The sequence below is a fragment of the Populus nigra genome, chromosome 18 (assembly GCF_951802175.1).
Source record: "Populus nigra chromosome 18, ddPopNigr1.1, whole genome shotgun sequence".
Taxonomy (NCBI): Eukaryota; Viridiplantae; Streptophyta; class Magnoliopsida; order Malpighiales; family Salicaceae; genus Populus; species Populus nigra.
This window is the reverse complement of record NC_084869.1, coordinates 8,463,449-8,482,254: the sequence shown is the minus strand read 5'-3', so window position 1 is coordinate 8,482,254 and position 18,806 is coordinate 8,463,449. Positions and strand designations below refer to the sequence as shown.

The 18,806-nt window shown below is 34.7% G+C and overlaps 1 long non-coding RNA gene and 1 pseudogene across 1 annotated transcript; one reads left to right on the top strand and one right to left on the bottom strand.

The window, feature by feature from the left end:
- Positions 1 to 10,599: 10,599 nt before the first annotated feature.
- On the bottom strand, positions 10,600 to 11,571 carry LOC133677867 (uncharacterized). The gene is made up of 3 exons (XR_009835854.1): positions 11,267 to 11,571; positions 10,993 to 11,101; positions 10,600 to 10,783 (listed from the first exon to the last, which is right to left on the bottom strand). It is a non-coding gene; the product is annotated as an uncharacterized LOC133677867 (long non-coding RNA).
- An 828-nt stretch (positions 11,572 to 12,399) lies between these two features.
- Positions 12,400 to 17,941, top strand: LOC133678515 (AAA-ATPase ASD, mitochondrial-like; annotated as a pseudogene).
- The last annotated feature ends 865 nt before the right edge of the window (positions 17,942 to 18,806 follow it).

The window sequence follows — 18,806 nt, the reverse complement described above, 5'->3', positions numbered from 1 at the left end:
GAGTGAAAGAAGCTCATGTACTTTTTAGAAAGGAAAAGAAATTAGTACCAACCTATCAATAAAGTTTATAATTTTCATATTCTATGTTCTCTCGCAACAATGTTTTGGCCACCTTTCAACTCATCATGTAGCTGACTGAGTCAACAACTTCAAATTTTTTGTTGCTCAATAATTGCTTATTCTTTTTTAATAAATTCCAACCCTGAATAGTATGTTTGAAAATGCGGTTATAGTTATAGTATTTTATATTTAAAAATATATTAAAATAATATTTTTTTTAATTTTTAAAAATTATTTTTTACATCAATACATCAAAACGATTTAAAAATATAAATAAAAATAAAATTTTTAAAAAACATAGTTTTAACCGCCGCGTTTCCAAATACTATTGTACCCATCATTAAAATAATTATGTCAAAAATATGCATTCCTTTCAATTTTTTGGGTGACTATAAATAACATAATAAAAAGCTAGAGTAAATGATATAAATTAAAAATAAATTCTTATAATTTTAATGTGGAGGTTTTTTTTTTTTATTTTATCATTTAGTATTGAATTGATAGTAAGTTAGTTTTGTATTTCTATCATATAATAAAAAAAAATTTATCTGACCTAATGGAGTCCACAATTCAAGTTGCGAGTTAATTTAGCGGGCTGACCAAGGTTGATGTAGCTTGTTTCTTTTATTATTATTATAATTTTTTTTGGACCTACTTAATCAATAAGATCATGTTAAAATAATTCTTATATAATTTAATTTAAAATTCGGGTTAATGATAGAGTTAGATTGAAATTTTTTGAACTTGAATTATTGTGCTGAGTTTAATAATAATATTAAATAGTTGATGATGATTTATGTATTATTTTATTTTATGTTCTAAAAGAATTTGGATCCAACGTGCAATGAAAGCACACACAATAAACTAGTAACCATCTTTCTTTCTTTTTTTTTTTCTTTTTTAGAACATGTGAGTTTAATTGAACTTATTTCATCTCTCGAGTGAATTTTCAGTATTGATTACGAACAATAAAAGAACTGAAATTTAAGTTAAACAGCATCTGCATTTGACGCTGTTATCTATCTATTTATTTGTACTTGTACGGATAGTTTTGGTTGGATAGAGGCTTTTGGGACCTGAGAACAAAAGAAGAAGGAATCGTCATCTACAGGATAGATCATGCCCTTGTTACCTCACCCTTCACTTTCTTTATCCCATGGGAGCATTTCTTTTCGTCTACAACCTCTCAGTTTTAAAAAGTCTGTCCCTACTATGGCTCCAGTAGTTCCTCATCTATCTCTGTCTCTTTTCTGGTCCCGTTCGCTTGCAAGAAAGCTATCCTTCAAGCTCCATCAAATAATCCTTCTGCCTCTAGTTCTTTCTGCAAGTCTTGGTGGAAATTATAGAGTCCCATTTTGCAGCCACTATTCTTATAATTTTAAAGTATTCTTAGCTACTTGAAAACATATTTAATGATAAATTTCTACTATAATAAGGATAAAATAATTGTTTCCATACACTATAAGGATTCCACATTAATATAGAGTTCATATCACATATGAAAACTATATTGTTGCTCATTAAATATTCTTGCAAGATTAGAAAATTCTCAAAACCAGCTGTCACATCATTGTAGGAAAATAATCTTAGCCAAATAGAAAGTCCACAAGTCAAAAAAAAATTAATAACAAAATTCATACAACTTATATTGACTAGTATTGCAATGCTTTCCTGAACTCCAATTGACCTAAAAACTTAACTCAAGATAGGACAGCATGTCAGGAGACTCCACGTAAATGTCAGCTCGATCCAACGGTCAGATTGAGAATTATGATTGTTGTCGTGAAACTGAACTATTGCGTATTTTACGTTAGAATCCGAATCCGATTGTTTTTTTGTTGTCCGTATCGTATCACTCCCTCTATCTTCAAGATTGAATCATCCTTTAATCATTAAGAGGGATAGCGGACAAAGTTTTAGCCTCTTTTTGAAGCCTTTGGAGTTCTTTTCTTGCCAACAACTTTGAATGAAGGTAACGGCCCTTCTCTTTTGTCTATCATCATTGCTGTGTTTTTGCTCCTCTCAATCTGAGGCTTGCTGGGCAACGACTAATGTAGTTAACACATCAAGTTCTTGCTACATTTCCCCTAGAATACGGGATAGACTCTTGATTTCTTTTTTTAAAACACTAATCCTTTTATTTCTTATATTTTTGTTTTTACCTTCAGCATCAATTTTTCTTTGTGTTGTCTTTATTTCAGGTCTGATCTTGTTTCAAATCAGTTTCGGCCAGATTGTCTTCTTCCTATGTTATTCTTGATTAGTTGCGTTGAATTGAGTCTTTTGGCTCTGATACCCAATGATGTGAACCTCGTGATCACTTGGTCACACAACCCACATGCAAAGATAACTTGTACCTAGGCACCAATACTATTGGAAACTGCAACCCCTATCCAATGAATATTGATTCGCAAACGAGAAGTATAAGGATAAAACCACGAAGTCAGTTGTTCTTCGATAAGTTGTTTTTCAGTTCTTTAGAAAACCAAGAAAGGGAGATTATCCCACCAATATACAATAAATACGACAAACAAGAAGTTTTATTAATTTGAATTGTCTAACTTATAAGTCTAGTTATGCCTTTATTTATACTGACTCTAGACTGAAACAAACCCTAATGGACCCCTTATATGGACTTATATGATGCCCACTTACAATTAAACTCAAATAATATAAATAAACTTTAAACTAAGAAGAAAATAATAATAATAACAATAATAAATTTAAATTTAAATTTAATATCCTAAATATGATAGGATTAGATTTACTGTCTTTTAGAAGTCCTATATAAGTTAGGAGAATCAAATTTGAAGTTGTCTCCTCTTTAGTTTTCTTGTTTGCAAAGTATTCTTAGCTGTTTTGAAAACTTATTTAATGATAAGTTCCTACTATAATAAGGATAGAATAATTATCTCCATACACCATAAGAATTCCACATTAATACGGAGTCCATATCACACATGAAAACTATCTTGTTGCCCATTAAATATCCTTACAAGACTAGAAAATTTCCAAAACCAACTGTCACATCCTTGTAGGCAAAAAATCATAACTAAATAGGAAGTTCATAAGTCAAAAGGAAGTAAATTACAAAATTCATACAACCTTTGTTGACCAGTATTGCGATGCCTTTTCAAACTTAAAATGACCTAACATTTTAACCCAAGGTAGGAAAACATGTAAGTAGACACCATGTAAACTTTCAGCCCTTTCCAACGGTCAGATTGAGAATTATGACTGTTGTCGTAAAACTGGATAGTTGTGCATTTGACGTCAAAATCCTAATCTGATTGTTTTTTCATTGCCCAGATCGTATCATTCCCTCTCTCTTCAAGATGATTCATCATCGAATCATTAACAAGGATAAGGGATAAAGTTTTAGTGTTTTTTTTTTAAGCCTTTGGAGTTCTTTTCTTGCCAACAATCGTCGCCAACAACTTTTGATGAAGGTAGTAGCCCTTCTTTTTCGTCTATCATCATTGCAGTGTTTTTGCTCCTTTCTTTCTGAAGCTTGCTGGGCATCGACTAATACGGTTAACACAACAAATTCTTGCTAAATCTCCCCTAAAATACGGGATAGACTTTTGGTTTCTTTTTTTAGAACATTAATCTCTTTATTTCTCTCCCTTTGATACTACCTCTCCTTTTGAATCCTCTTCTTCTATTGCCATAATACTTCATCAAAATACTTGAAATCCTGATTGTAATACTCTATTTGCATTTTTTTCATATCAGAACCTAAAACAAAAGCTAATGACAATAAAAAAAAAGAAGTAAGAAGACACTGAGGATTGAAAACTGACCCAAAATTACATGGACTTTCAATTGACGAACGTAACAAACCCCTTTAAAGTTTAGACCCAAATCTGGACCCTAAACCAAATGACTTTCATATGGTCTAAAATTTGATATTTCGAGCGAATCCACCCAAAAAAACAAGAATATGAAGTTTGATTTAATTCTGAATTGATTTAATACATGGATGTGAAATTGACGCGAATAAGCCCATTTAAAACCCAAATTTGGAGCCTAAACCAAACGATGTCCAAATGAGTTGAAAATTGATATGGTATGCGATTTCACCCTAAATAACCAATTTTGATATAATTAGAATATGGTTTGATAAGTGGATGCAAAACAGAAGCAAAACAAACCCTTTTATCCTAAATAACATTTTCTAAAAAAAACTTTTACTCTAAAAAGAAATTCTAGACAGAAAGAATAATATGACACCTTTTTTTAATCCCAAAAGACTCAATTCGACGCAACAAATCAAGAATAACATAGGAAGAAGACAATTTAACCAAAATTGATTTGAAACAAGATCAGACCCAAAACAAAAACAACACAAAAAAAAATGAGGCAAAAGATAAAAACAAAAATACAAGAAATAAAAGGATATAACCTGATTAATGAAGCCAAGCTCTGATACCAAATGATGTGAATCTCATGATCACGCGATCACGCAACCCACACGCAAAGACAACAATTCTCGCAAAGCCAAGTAAATCAGATTTGATAGGAGTGTGACACAAAGATAACTTGTACCTAAGCACCAGAACTATTGGAAACAGAAACCCCCACCCAACGAATATTTAAGAAATTTTTATGAGACTTTAGTTTTCTTGTTTGCAAATTATCTTTATATGACTTGAAAACTTATTTAATGATAGATTCCTACTATAATAATGATAGAATAATTGTTTCCATACACCATATGGATTCCATATTAATACAGAGTCCATATCACACATGGAACTTATGTTGTTGCTCATTAAATATCCTTGCAAGACTAGGAAATTTCCAAAACCAGCTACCACATCCTTGTAGGAAAAAAATTATAGCCAAATAGAAAGTCTATAGGTTAAAAGGAAGTAAATAACAAAATTCATACAACTTATGTTGACCAGTATTGCGATACCTTCCCAAACTTCGATTGACCTGAAAGTTTAAACCAAGGTAGAAAAACATGTCAGGAGACTTCAGGTAAAATTTCAGCCTGATCCAATGGTCGAATTGAGAATTATGACTATTTCTGTAAATCTGGACAGTTGCTCATTTTACATCAGAATCTGAATCTGATTGTTTTTTCGTTGTCCGGATCATGTCAATGAGTAGCCTTCCGAACAAGCCCATTGAATTTAATTATGAAATGTTCTCTAACATACTAAGTATTTCAAATGATGATCCTCATGTATTTGAGATTAAAGTTATCCCTACAATTAAGGAATTTATATATGATGAGACGATTATTAGGCATGCTAAGAGAGAAAAGTTTGCACCAGGTGCAAAGATCAAGAGTTAAGACTCGATGCTAAGACCTAGATTGTTTTATATGGTTATATCACATAATATTTTGCCCAAGAAGGGCACTTTGATGAAGTGACTTTTATAGACTTATGCCTTATCAATTGTATGATTAGAAGAAGGCCAATTTTGATAATAGAAAATGGTCAAAAACAAAAGTCATTGCCTTATGGTCAGGCTTAACAACTATCTTTGAGCATTTTGATGTTGAATTCACAAATACAAATTGGGCACCGTATTCCAAACATTTAGAAATAGATAATAAGACCCTAACAAAGATAAAATTCATCTTAAATGAGGACGATGCATGAGTTCGAAAGACCAAATTAACGAGGAAGAGCATGATGAAGAAGATGAACAACAAGTTGGTGAAGATGAATTTGCTAATGTATTTGAGACACCACCTCTAGCTTCCTCTCCTAAAGCTATTGGTACTAGCTCATAGAGATTTAGGATGGATGATCGCTTAGCCCATATTAAGGTTGGTGCGAGTTATCTTCGAGAATCACAAACATATATCCTCTCTAATCAAGAGCATATGGCTGGCGACCTACGAGATATCAAGGATATAATGGCTAGCTTACTCTCTTGCTATCCACTACCCTAAATGATTGTACCATTGGCTTATTATGTTTTTCATGCTTTTCATTTTACTTTCTTATGAACGATGTATTTTGAATATTATGCTATGTTTTTATGTCTCACTTCTCTAATCTTTTTCACTTTTTGTTGGTGACAAAGGGAGAGAGAAATGGGAAAATAAGCATATATATATATATATATATATATATATATATATATGAATGCTTACATAATTAAGAGGGAGAGATATATTTATAGATTGCTTATTATTGTTTAGATCTCCAATGGTAAATTGCAAATATTGGGGGAGGGGGGTACATATCTTTATATCTATAAGTATACATTAATTGTTATCATAAAAAATAGGGAGATTGTTGACCTATAAGTCACATATTAATATTTATAATATCTTGTATTTTGATGATAACAATTAAATGGAAAATAGACTAATGATGTGCTTGTATGAAATTAAGTTTAAACATGTTTTATATGAAGATCACATCAACAAACATATGGAATTGAATAAAGAAATTCATTAACAAGTCCAAGATGTAAAGCAATTGAAGACTTAGCTATTAATTATTCATTTTAGAACTTATTGTTAAATCGTTATATTTTACTCAATAGCAAACTAAAATGAACTCACACACTTCACATTGCATGCATAAATATGATTTGATATACATTTAATCGGTTCAAGTTTCACTATGTTTGAAACCATCAAAACTAGTTGTTAAGTTGAATCGGTTGATCGCTGTTCATTCGTGATGAACACCTGAGAATTTTGTAAGAACCGGTCGACCAAATGGTATGGTCATTTGAACCGATCGAGCACTTTAGCCATCAGAGGCATTCCAACGGCTATAAACAGCTAGTTTCTTTTGGAAACATATATATAGATAGCTTTATTTTATGCAAAATTAAAGTGAGATTCTAAACATATATGATATATAAACTATTCCAAAAGAAAAACCAACTAGAAATCATTAATCCTAACATATTCTAAGTTATGCTAAATTAAATCTTTATATTCTAATACAAGAGTATAAAATCTCACACTTATTACACTTGAAGTATCTATTTATGATCAAATTATTTTAACTACTTGCATGATAATTCGTTATTATTATATTTTGTCACAAATTAGCTAGAAAGGGAGATTGAAAATGTCAAAATGATTGGTTTTAATTAGTGAAGGATTATTTGCGATGAAATTGTTTAGATTATTTATCCAAATTAGATAAAGAATTAATCAAGTTTATCTTATAGGAGATAGTGTGATTATTTTTGTAATTATCTTATTTGTTTGGACAAATTATATAAGAAATTCATATAGAAGACAAGTACAACTTGACCAAAGATAACTATCAGATAAGTGTTTTTATGAAACATAGATAGTAGTTTGTTAAGAATGTAACAGACTAAAGAGCTTGAAGATAATGTTTTTATCCTTATCACATGAATGTGCATATAAGGAAGGATAATTTGAAGCATCAGTAAGGTGAGTGCATCACTTGTAGCGTAGCAAAAGTGCCTAACTAGCTAAGAAGTTACACAGAGTTTCGCAGCATATACTCTTAACACATGAGTAGAGTGTGAAGAAAATTCTAAAGGAGAATTGTTCGTTGTAGAGTTGGAAGGCCTGCAAACCCCTAAAGAGAGTTCCCAATTTAACTATTAGCAACTAGATGTTTCAGTTAGGATGACAATAGTTTGAAGATCGCCAAGTATTATGGCAAGTTACTATGGTAAAAGACAAAACAAAATGTTTTCCTTGACAAGTAAGATAGTATAGTTACAAAGGATTTGTAGTTATAAATACTCCTCTTGTAATCTTCTAAACTAGTAAAAGTTGTGTGTCTTAGGTTTGGTGTCCCCGAAGGTTTTTTCTTTATATCTTTTGAAGAGTTCTTCTAAAGATTTTTTCTTTGTAAACAAATAACTTGTTCATTTAAGTTTTTCATACTTATATTTATTTGGTTACTAATTAGTGTTTAAAAGTGTTAGCAGGTTGCTTTTTAACACACAAGAAACAAAAACAAGGTTGACAATTATTTTTCCAAATAAGTTTTCAACTATGTTTTTTTCTCAAAACCTTTTTTTCTATTGTGCTACATTGAAAAAGAAATTATTCCAGCGTATCAAAAATCAAGCGTCTGTTTTGTATTATTGTTGTAATTATTATGTTTTATAAATTGTTTTCAAATATTTCACTAGTCAGATTTTAGATTTTTTTTCTAAAAATTAGCACCGTTTTAAAAAATAGCAAAATAACACAATTTAAAAAAGTTTTAGTAAAATAACATAGTTTGATACATGCCATGATTGAACAATGTGACATCTTAAGCTATTGTTGGTGGAAAACTTGACATTTCAAAGAAATTGTTAAATGGGCTTCACAAATTACAATGAGAAAAGAGAAAAGAAAAGAAAAGAAAACTTCATAAGCATACCAAAGTTTTGATTTTGACACCACAGGTACCATTAGAAAGATTTTGATGATACGAGTTTAGCAATACAAAGAAAGGTCACCTACGATGAATGAAATGGATCACATGTGGTGCCTGAAGGCAACAAATGGCTTACTTACCTTTAGGCGGCGCATGCATCCCACTTCAATCATCGGTGATGGTCTTATTTAGTGTCGTTAGATTCATCTTGTCATGATCTTTTTAATAGTAACAATGGTGTCCTAATCAAGTATTTGGTATGCCTTTGGGGTCTTTTTTTTTTCTTTCATTTTTTTTTCTTCTCTCCTTATTATAATTGCTCACTTGTCTTTAGACGATGTGTGTGGCTCACTCAGGTCACCATTGGTGTCCTTTCTTAATGTTGTTGGATTCGTCATTAACATCTTTCTGATGGTACTGATTGTGTCGAAATCAGAGATTTAGTGTCTTTGAGATCTTTTTTTTTCTTTATCCTCTCTCTTTATTGTAATTGTTCGCTTATCTTTGGACGGCGCGTATGATCCATTTTGGTCATTGTTAGTGATTTTTTTTTGTATCGTTAGATTTGTTTTATTAAAATCTTTCCAATGATATCGATGATGCATAATTAGAGTTTTGATGCATCTCTATGATCTTTTTTTTTCTCTCTCTCATCTCTTATCTCCTCTAATTGTAAATTGTGTTGGCTCCTTTAACAATATTTTTTGAAATGTTGTGTTTTCTAATCGCGATAACTTATTATTTCTCAATCGCGACATGTATCAAACTGTGTTATTTTTTTAAAAAAAATTGTATTATTTGGCCAATATTTAAAAAAATAGTGTTGATAAGTGGAAATACCCTGAATTTTATCATCTTTTATGGATATTTCAGTGTTTAGTCCTGGTACTAATGTTCTACATTTGTTTCAATTTTTAATGATTGAACTTGTCCACGATACGGAGTAGCATGAGAAATCAATTCTCATCTAAATTCAAACAATAATTTTAAAGAAAAAAAATCTAGCAAAACTGCAATGACCTTTCTCATCTTGATTGATGGAAAAGTATGGACAACTGGTTAAAGCCTTTTATGATGAAGACCGATGACTACTGACTGGTGATTGCAAAAAGGTTTAATCGATTAACTTTGAGCTTGTTTCAATAATCATGAGTTTGAGTTTTTTAAGATTATTAAAAGTTTATATAATTGTTAACTTCAGAATTTACATCCACATTAAGGCCCCGTTTGTTTGCTGGAAAATAGTTTCTTTTTGAAAAATGAATTATTTTTCGATGTTTGGTAGTGTAGTGAAAAATAAATTAGAAAATATTTTTCAATGTTTGGTTATGTCATGGAAAATGAGCTGAAAAATAACTTATTAATGTTTTATTTTTTTCAAGTTTATTAAAATAATGAGGAACAAATCTTACAAATTAAAAAGTTGAATGAGAATGAAATTGGAAAAAAATATAATTTCATAAATTATCTCAAATAAAATAAATAATAATCAAAATAATAGAGATCAAATTTAAAAAATAAAAAAATTAAAAGATGAAGAAATTAAAATAATAATAATTAATATTTTATAAATTATTTCAAATAAAATAAGTAACAATAAAAAAAAATGAGGACCAAATTTGATAGATAAAAAAATTGAATTAAAAAATGATAAAAAAAACAAATAACAATTATAAAAATAATGACCAAAATTAATATAAAAATTAAATTCTAAGGAATGAAATTGAAAAAAAAAATATTCAAAACAAAATATATATAGCAATTAAAAGTTTGAGAACTAAATTTGATATAATCAGCAAATAATATGACATTTCTAAATTTTTCACAACTTTTAAAAAGTATTTTCCACTCAAAATAAAAGAAAAATACTTTTTTGAAAACCAAGTCAAATTTTTCTTTAACTAGAAAGTGTTTTTCGTTGACTATAAAGTGTTTTTCATTGACCAACTTTTCTAATGACAAATAAATACTGGAAATTTCAGAAAATAGTTTTCAAAAATCTCTTTCCAAAAACAAACACAATCTAAAAAAAGAGCCTATGAATGAGATGTAGGGATGTTCACGGTTCGGTTTAGACCCAAAAAACCAACCAAACCGGTTCAAACCGAACCGGTCCGGTTCGGTTAAATCTGATTTTTTAAGGAAAAAACCGGTTTAGAAGGTGGTTTTTTTTTTGGTTTTTTTTTAAGTTGGCTTAGCCTTCTTTAAAATTTAAAGCAAACTGTAATTTGCAGTTAGCCTTCTTTCATAACTTTCACAGTTCAAAGATGAAGGCAAGTCGGAAATTTAGTTAAATTTACTCGGTCTGCTTTCAATGTGCTCCCCTTCTGGGTGGATCCAAATTGTACAAGTCCTTGTGATTCCACGGAGATTACTGTAATTGTCTGCAAATGGGAATTAATAGTCAATACAAATGATCAGGGTGTTGGATGAAGAAAAGGAAATTTTCAGGCAAGCAGAAACTAGTCAGCTAACATTCAAGAATTTTGGGCAATTTAAAAAAGAAAGAAAAGAAAAGAAAAACAAAGAAAAAGATTTTCAATGACAACTAGCACAGGAGTGAATGGTAAAGAAGAAGCAAAGGACGAAGTACCTGGAATATATCCTGACCTCCAATAGAGGCAGCAGAATTCTAGCCTCCATCACTAGCATCTGAGAAAATCCACTGGTGCTTTCCAGTGGAAGCAGCTTGGCCAACAATTCTGAATTAAACCATGACAACAACAATAACCCTATTAAAGTTTCTTTTAAAGCTTGGAATAGAAATCATTGAAAAAATTGTCGAAAGGTTGTCTTCTGAAAATTTACAAAGAACAATTGAGAAAAAATCACTGTATATCTGAAACAGAATATCACATAAAGCTTACCCTTCACCTAGCATGTGGGCCTCTGAAAGCATATTGTTAACTACAACTCCCATTTCCTCTTTATAGTACGCATCTTCCATGGTCAACAACCTGGTCACATCTCAAAGAGACAGATGAAGGGGGCAAGAAGTGTGGGTTGTTTACTTATTGATAGGCTAGAGAAGAGACAGATGAAGGAGGCAAGAGGCAGAGAGTATAAAAATTGAAGGGGAAAGGAAGAAGAACTGGTCTGGTGTACGCGGCGGCTTCAGAAGTAAATTGTAATATCATTTAGGTTTAGGTTTACAGTTTACTATACTATTTAGTATTATTTATACTAGGTTGTTTTTAAGTTTATTTTATGGATGGATCGGTTCGGTTTACTGGTTTTAGTAACAAAACTAAAACTAAACCGAACCAAAAAAATTTTTAATTTTAATAATCAGTTTAATTAATTTTTCATCTCGGTTTAGTTTTTTTAATTAATTTTTCATTGATTTTTTTAATTTTTTTAGTTACTCGGCTTTTTTAAACACCGAGATGCGATTACCCTTTGGTTCTGTACGTCATAAGAATCTGCCCTCCTCTTCCCCGTCCGGAAAACTGCAAAGCAACCATTTCAGAGAGCTGTTTATTCAAAGGCATGGCAAATGAGAACCGTACGTGGATTCACATCATATGAAGTGCCAAGTGGTCAGAAACTGAACTGAAACTCGCCGGTTTCTTTCACTCTCTTGCACTTCACCGAGAAAATGACAAGGTCGTATGTCTGTTAATTTAATCAAAATGAACAAATATTGAAAAAGGAAGGAAAAACAAAACCCACTACACCTAATCGAGAAAGGACCTCCCAATCCGTCCACAATTGTCCATTTCCTTTGAAATTAAAAAATCCCAGTTGAATGACGCATGTTCCATAATGCTTCCCTTTTTGCAAAACTAAAGATCATATCTCGTTCTTTACCTTCTTCTTTTTTTTTTCCTAGTCCTCGTCACTCACTTTGCACAAGGGGATGCGATTGCAAAATGCAAACCCATCGAAAAGAGAATTGCAGCAAGCCTACAGAAACACAATAGCTAGCAAGAAAACGAGGATCACATAAGTGGTTTACCATTAGCCTAGAGAAGAAAAAACCATGATTGTGCCTCAAACAATGGCCGAGGTGTGGGCAACAATGGGTTCAACCATTGCCAGTTTCATGTTCATTTGGGCCCCGTATGAGGTTCGCCTTCACTTTGGCAAGTATACACAAAGAATCATGAGCTTTTTCTATCCTTACATTAAGATATCAATCCATGAGTACACCGGAGATCGCCTCGAGAGAAGTGAAGCCTATGCTGCTGTTGTGGCATATCTCAGCATTAACCCATCCAAGCGCACTAAGAGACGAGATGGCAAAAGATTGCAGCAACTTGGTGCTTACTAATGGACGAGTATGAGAGAGTCAAAGATGAATTTCAGGGTATACAAGTATGGTGGGTTTCGAGCAAAGTGATGCCACCACCACAGTCCATGTATCCTCAGCAAGAGAGAAGGTATTGAAGGCTCACGTTTCATAAGCGGTACCGGGAGATCATAACTGAGGCTTACTTGAAGCATGTGATACAGCAAGGGAAAGAAATTACGGTGAGACACAGACAGAGGAAGCTTTACACTAATGATTCAGGAAACAAGTGGCAAATCTACAAGCAGACCACGTGGAGCCATATAGTGTTTGAGCATCCTGCCATATTCGAGACGTTAGCCATGGAGCCTGCAAAGGAGGAGATTATAGAAGATCTGGTGACTTTCAGCAAGAGCAAGGATTTCGATGCCAGAACTGGGAAGACGTGGAAGCGAGGGTATCTTCTTTATGTTCCAACGGGACCGGAAAGTCTACCATGATTGCTGCAATGGCTAACTTGTTAAACTATGATGTTTATGATCTCGAGCGCACAGCTGTGAAAGACAATACCGAGCTTAGGAAGCTTTTTGGTTGAGAGTACTAGTAAATCCATCATAGTGATTGAAGACAAAGATTGCTCGCTTGATCTGACTGGTCAGAGGACTAAGTGTTGGGGATTCCAGCACCCCAATACGCGGACCGGTGGTGTACTGATATTTGCTCATAGGAGGCTTAAGCACACCGTGACACAATATTTAACGTGGTTCGGCAAATCACTTACATCCACGGGAGAGAGTCCATATTATTTAGAGATAGAGAAAGGATACAATAAATACATGGAGGAGGATCACTCAACTCCCAGCTCACACACTCTGCTGCATATGGCAGCAGCTCCTCTTTCTCTTCACTTCACGTTTTCCCTCACTCTCACAACTCTCAGAATTTGCTCTCCACAAGACATGCCTATTTATAGGCAAGTATGATGGCTCCTCTTCTTCAACAATAGCAGCTGCACATGGGTTGATACATTTGTCAATGATAGGTGCAACTACCATTGACAATGGCAACTCTCTCTTCTTGGGGTAGGCTGCACAAGTCATTGCCCATTAATGGCAAATCCCAACAATCACTCCCTTTGCCATTCATATGGGGCAATTGTCCTCTTGCTTCTTCAGCACAGGCTTGCATCTTGCAGCTCTTCCAAGCTTACCATTCTGAGAGCATCTGTGGCCGAGTTTACAGGTACTCGCTAAACCTTTCAATCACCAGAGTTACCAAATCACACCTTTTCTCACACAAAAGGATCACTACAACCAGATAGTCTGCCACTTCACATCTGAAGAGTGTTAACGCTTGTCTCTAGAACACAACATTCCCCTTTGAGCGTATCAACCATGCCCGGTCCGGAATGATTCATCAAGCCTTACATCAAGGCTTACAACACCCCCTCAAACGGAAATTTCTATTTCCAAGTGCGACAGTCATTATCTGAGTATCTCAATATGATCACGAGCTCACCACTCTTCCAAGAGTCTACTCATCCAGGAGTTGCGCATGCCCTCTGTTCCACCCTAGGAACCACGACTTACTTCTCCATGAGTCTCTCGCTCTTAGTCGTAAGAGTCCAGGTAGCTCTTCACCTTTAACCATGGGGGCAGCCCATTAAAGGTTGATCCATATCTGTCTTCATACTCTGAATATTATAATGTCATTACCGAGCTCACCACATTGACAAGAGTCAACTCGTTCCCGGAACTTACGCATGCCCTTCTGCTTCTTCATAGCAGTCGCGTCTTAATGCTCCACAAGTCACACACTTATTGTCCAAGGCAAATGTCTTCTAGCTCATTGATCTTTAGCATGGGGGCAATATCCATGAAAGTCAATCCTGCATTTGTCTCCATACTCATCATAGCCACTTCATTGGCTATACATCTGTCCACTCATATCTAGCCATCACATTGGCTCTGGGGCGTTCTGAACTGGGCTCATATCACGGCCCTCACACCTTTTCTAAGGCGTCTTCGCCCGTTGTCATGGGGCGATCTGAACTGGAGCTCCTCTCATGGCCCTCACACCTTCCCTAAGGTGTCTTCGCCTGTTGTCATGAGGCGGTCTGAACTGGGGCTTCTATCACGGCCCTCACACACCTTTCATCTAAGGTGTCTTCACCTTTCATAGGTGGTCGCATCCTCCTTCAGCTGAGATGCTTCAAAGTGGCTCCAGAATTCTCTACAACCATGTGCACTATGGGAGAGATAACTGCCACTAATCACATAGAAAGAGAAACTTGCGGTATACTCCTCGCAATCCTCGATCTCGATTTCTATGTTTGGAGCTTCTATGCCTTTTTGCTTGACAGCTCCACCTACACCAACTCTCTTTGGTGTCTTCTCCTTTCATCATAGGCGGTTGCCTTTTATCACAGGCGTTTGCACCCCCTCAATTAGGTGCCTCTACAACAGCTCTCTTTCCATCCTTGGATGCATTGGAAAGGTCTTCGCTTGTTGTCTTCATCAAAAGCACAAGAGACTTTATATTGTACAACTTCTACATAGTCTCTGCTCTGAGCTTCATCTGGGAACACTTCTTCTCCTTGCACCTGTTGTCTTAAAATAGTACCTCGTTGGATCCTACGGGTACCCCTGCACAATCTCCATGTGCCCTCGTGCAATTTTTGTTCTCTAGATTTCTCCTTATTCCTTGCTTATGTTTGACAGCAGCTCATCCTGTCACAACACCTATCCAAGTCAAAATAGGGTGCCAATCTTTATCCCCTTGCTGTATTTCTCTTCCATTATCAGGGTCTTCATCAATTCTCCCCTCAAGAAATCACAGTCACCGAATCTAACTTCTTTGGAGAAATCACCACTTCATCAGATCCTTGAACATACGGAACCCAATTGTTCCCTTGTGCTGTCGTCTTGCTAGTCTTCAACCGTTTCATTACAAACTGCTATATATACGAAAATAGTACCGTATGGATAATCCTTCCACTAAGCAAGTTCCCAGGAAAGATTGGAGGGGTCACACTGGTCCCGCTTAAAATTCAATCTCCTAGACAGAACTTCTCAGGCCATATCTATCCATCGTACTGCCTTTCCGTATATACAACCATTTGCTAGCTTTGTTGCGGCTTTTCTTTACAAGTGATCTGGAATATACTGGTTTAATACATGATTTCTCAACATCTGGCGAGACTACCAGTTCTTAGATTCGTCAAGATTGGTATTCGTCAATTTCACTCTACACCTCAAATTGTCCAGTTGATCGGGTGTCCAGAGTGTCCCAATTTTGCCTTCCCTCAAGGCAATTAAAATTCTCCCCACTTAGCAGTTCAACACATGCAATTGGGTAAACATGTGCGATTTCTTCTTCTTCATCTCCAACGTCCACCATGAAGACCATCAGATGCCTCCTGATCGGGCAATCTCTTTTGTTAATTCACCACCACCACTTTCGGTCTCAAATCTCAACGATCGGACCGTACCATTGCATCCGGAACGATCAAATTAGCTGGAAACAAGTCTGAAATCGTCCAAATCGCATTTCAGACGGCTAAGATTTGATCAAAACAATTCTGGCCTGATGAACAGCCCAGATTCAATCTCAGATCCGGTTGCACGTAGACTCTGCTGCACAGAATCTTATCCCTTGGCTCGGCTGCATAAACGGCTCGGCTCATCTCGGCTCGCGGCTGATGACGTGTCAAGTGGGTCCTGCGGTGATGACATGGCAGATGACTGGTCGCTGACATGGCATGCCAACTGTGCATACTGGCATCACAATTACATCATGCTGATGTCATCCCTGGCATGCCTACTGTGCATGCTGACATCACAATTATGTCATGCTGACGTCATCCTTTGCATGCTTACTGTAGACTGCCACCTCGTCGGAGCGTGGGGGCGCGTGCGGGCATGTCCGACGTCCGTGTTTGACGCCGTTTTCACCAGTGGCTTCGTCTCAGCCTCCTCTACACAGTGGTATGGTCAAAACACCATTTTGAGAACTTTCATTTTTGAGCAAAAATCAAACACCCCTTTAAACCATGTGCTCTGATACCAATTGTTGGGGATTCCGGCACCCCAATGCGCAGACCGGTGGTGTACTGATATTTGCTCATAGGAGGCTTAAGCACACTGTGACACAATATTTGACGTGGTTCGGCAAATCGCCTACATCCACGGGAGAGAGTCCATATTATTTAGAGATAGAGAAAGGATACAATAAATATATGGAGGAGGATCACTCAACTCCTAGCTCACACACTCTACTGCATATGGCAACAGGGCTGCTGCCTATGGCAGCAGCTCCTCTTTCTCTTCACTTCACGTTTTTCCTCACTCTCACAACTCTCACAATTTGCTCTCCACAACACATGCCTATTTATAGGCAAGTATGGTGGCTCCTCTTCTTCAACAATAGCAGCTGTACATGGGTTGATATATTTGTCAATGATAGGTGCAACTACCATTGACAATGGCAACTCTCTCTTTTTGGGGTAGGCTGCACAAGTCATTGCCCATTAATGGCAAATCCCAACACTAAGAAAGAAGAGAAATCTCCAGATGAGGACAAGGAGAAGTCGGAGAAAGAAATTCGCAAAGAACATAAAGATGAGAGCAGCAGCAAAGTGACACTTTCTGGGTTGTTGAATTTCACCGATGGGCTATGGTCTGCTTGTGGAGGGGAGAGGCTTATTGTGTTCACTACTAATTACGTGGAGAAGCTTGATCCTGCTCTGACAAGAAGGGGAAGAATGGACAAGCATATTGAGCTCTCTTACTGCATTTTTGAGGCATTCGAAGTGCTTTCAAGGAATTACCTGAGACTTGAAGCGCATCCTTTGCTTGATAAAATTGAAAGCTTAATGAAGGTGACCAAGATCACACCAGCAGAAGTTGCAGAGAACCTCATGCCCAAGTCCCTTTTGGATGATGCAGAGAAGTGCCTTTCACGCTTAATTCAAGCTCTTGAGGAAGCAAAATAAGCTGCAGAAGCTACAGAAAAAGATGAGAAAGAAGCATCCACAAAAAAAGCTCAAGCAGCTACCAAGGCAGCAGAGGTCCCTGCCACGGAAGATGTTGCCCAACCACAAGAAAATAGTCACCGAAATGCCAAAATATGAATTGTATTATTTCCCCTTGACGCTTTCTGGTCCACGGTTGCAGTGCAGAGGTTATAATCAAGCAGAAATTAAAATTAAAATCTGCACCCACAAATCCATTGGCGTATTAACTAAGATTGTTAATTTCATTTTGGTCAGTATTTTGTTTTTTTAATTGAAATAAAATATTTTAGTTTTGAAGTATTTCACCGTATTGTTGTAGAGTTATATTACTTTTATATATATATATATTCCACAATGAACAAATATAATTTAAATTCAAGATAAATTAATTATAAATTATGCAATATAAATACAATGTTAAATAAATATAATTTTAAAATTTAAAATATTTCTAAATAGTCAAAATTAAATAGATCTTTAACTTAAAGTAATTCAACTTAAACAAAATATTAAAATATTATGAAATTAAAATGTTTTAACACAAATATTTTAAATATAAAGTTAGGTCAATGTTATCAAAGCTAATGGAATTTAAAGCATCTCTTGTTTTGCTCAAATTCCTACAAAGTATAAATATGAAAAAAACAACATGAATATAAACCATATATTAGTGATAAATCTAATTTTAAAAAATTAATATCATTGTTAATGAAAATAGTAATAATAATTTTCAATATTATTATTAATATCATTGTTATTGAAAATAGTAATGAAAAAGAGTTTTTTATAATTGGGTGATTTAATTAATTAAATTGAACAAGGTTCAATTTGATTCAATGACTTTTCAAGAGCGGAACGAAACATGTGGAATGAAACCGGAACGTTCCGGGTAAAATTTAGCTGAAAAATCTGGAATTGACCGAGATTTAAAATGAGATGAAATTTTTTCTGTTTTTTGAATTGATATAGAATATTTCGGTCATTCCAAACGAAACGGAACAGAATTGACAACCTTGATCTTAACACTATTCATGCAGTTGCATCATATAAGAGTTACAAATATCATGATAGAGTTTAATTGAGTCAGACTTTAGTGTGACAAACTGGCATAAAAATGGCATTAAAATCCAAAAATGATGATAATTACAACGTAGGAAAAATG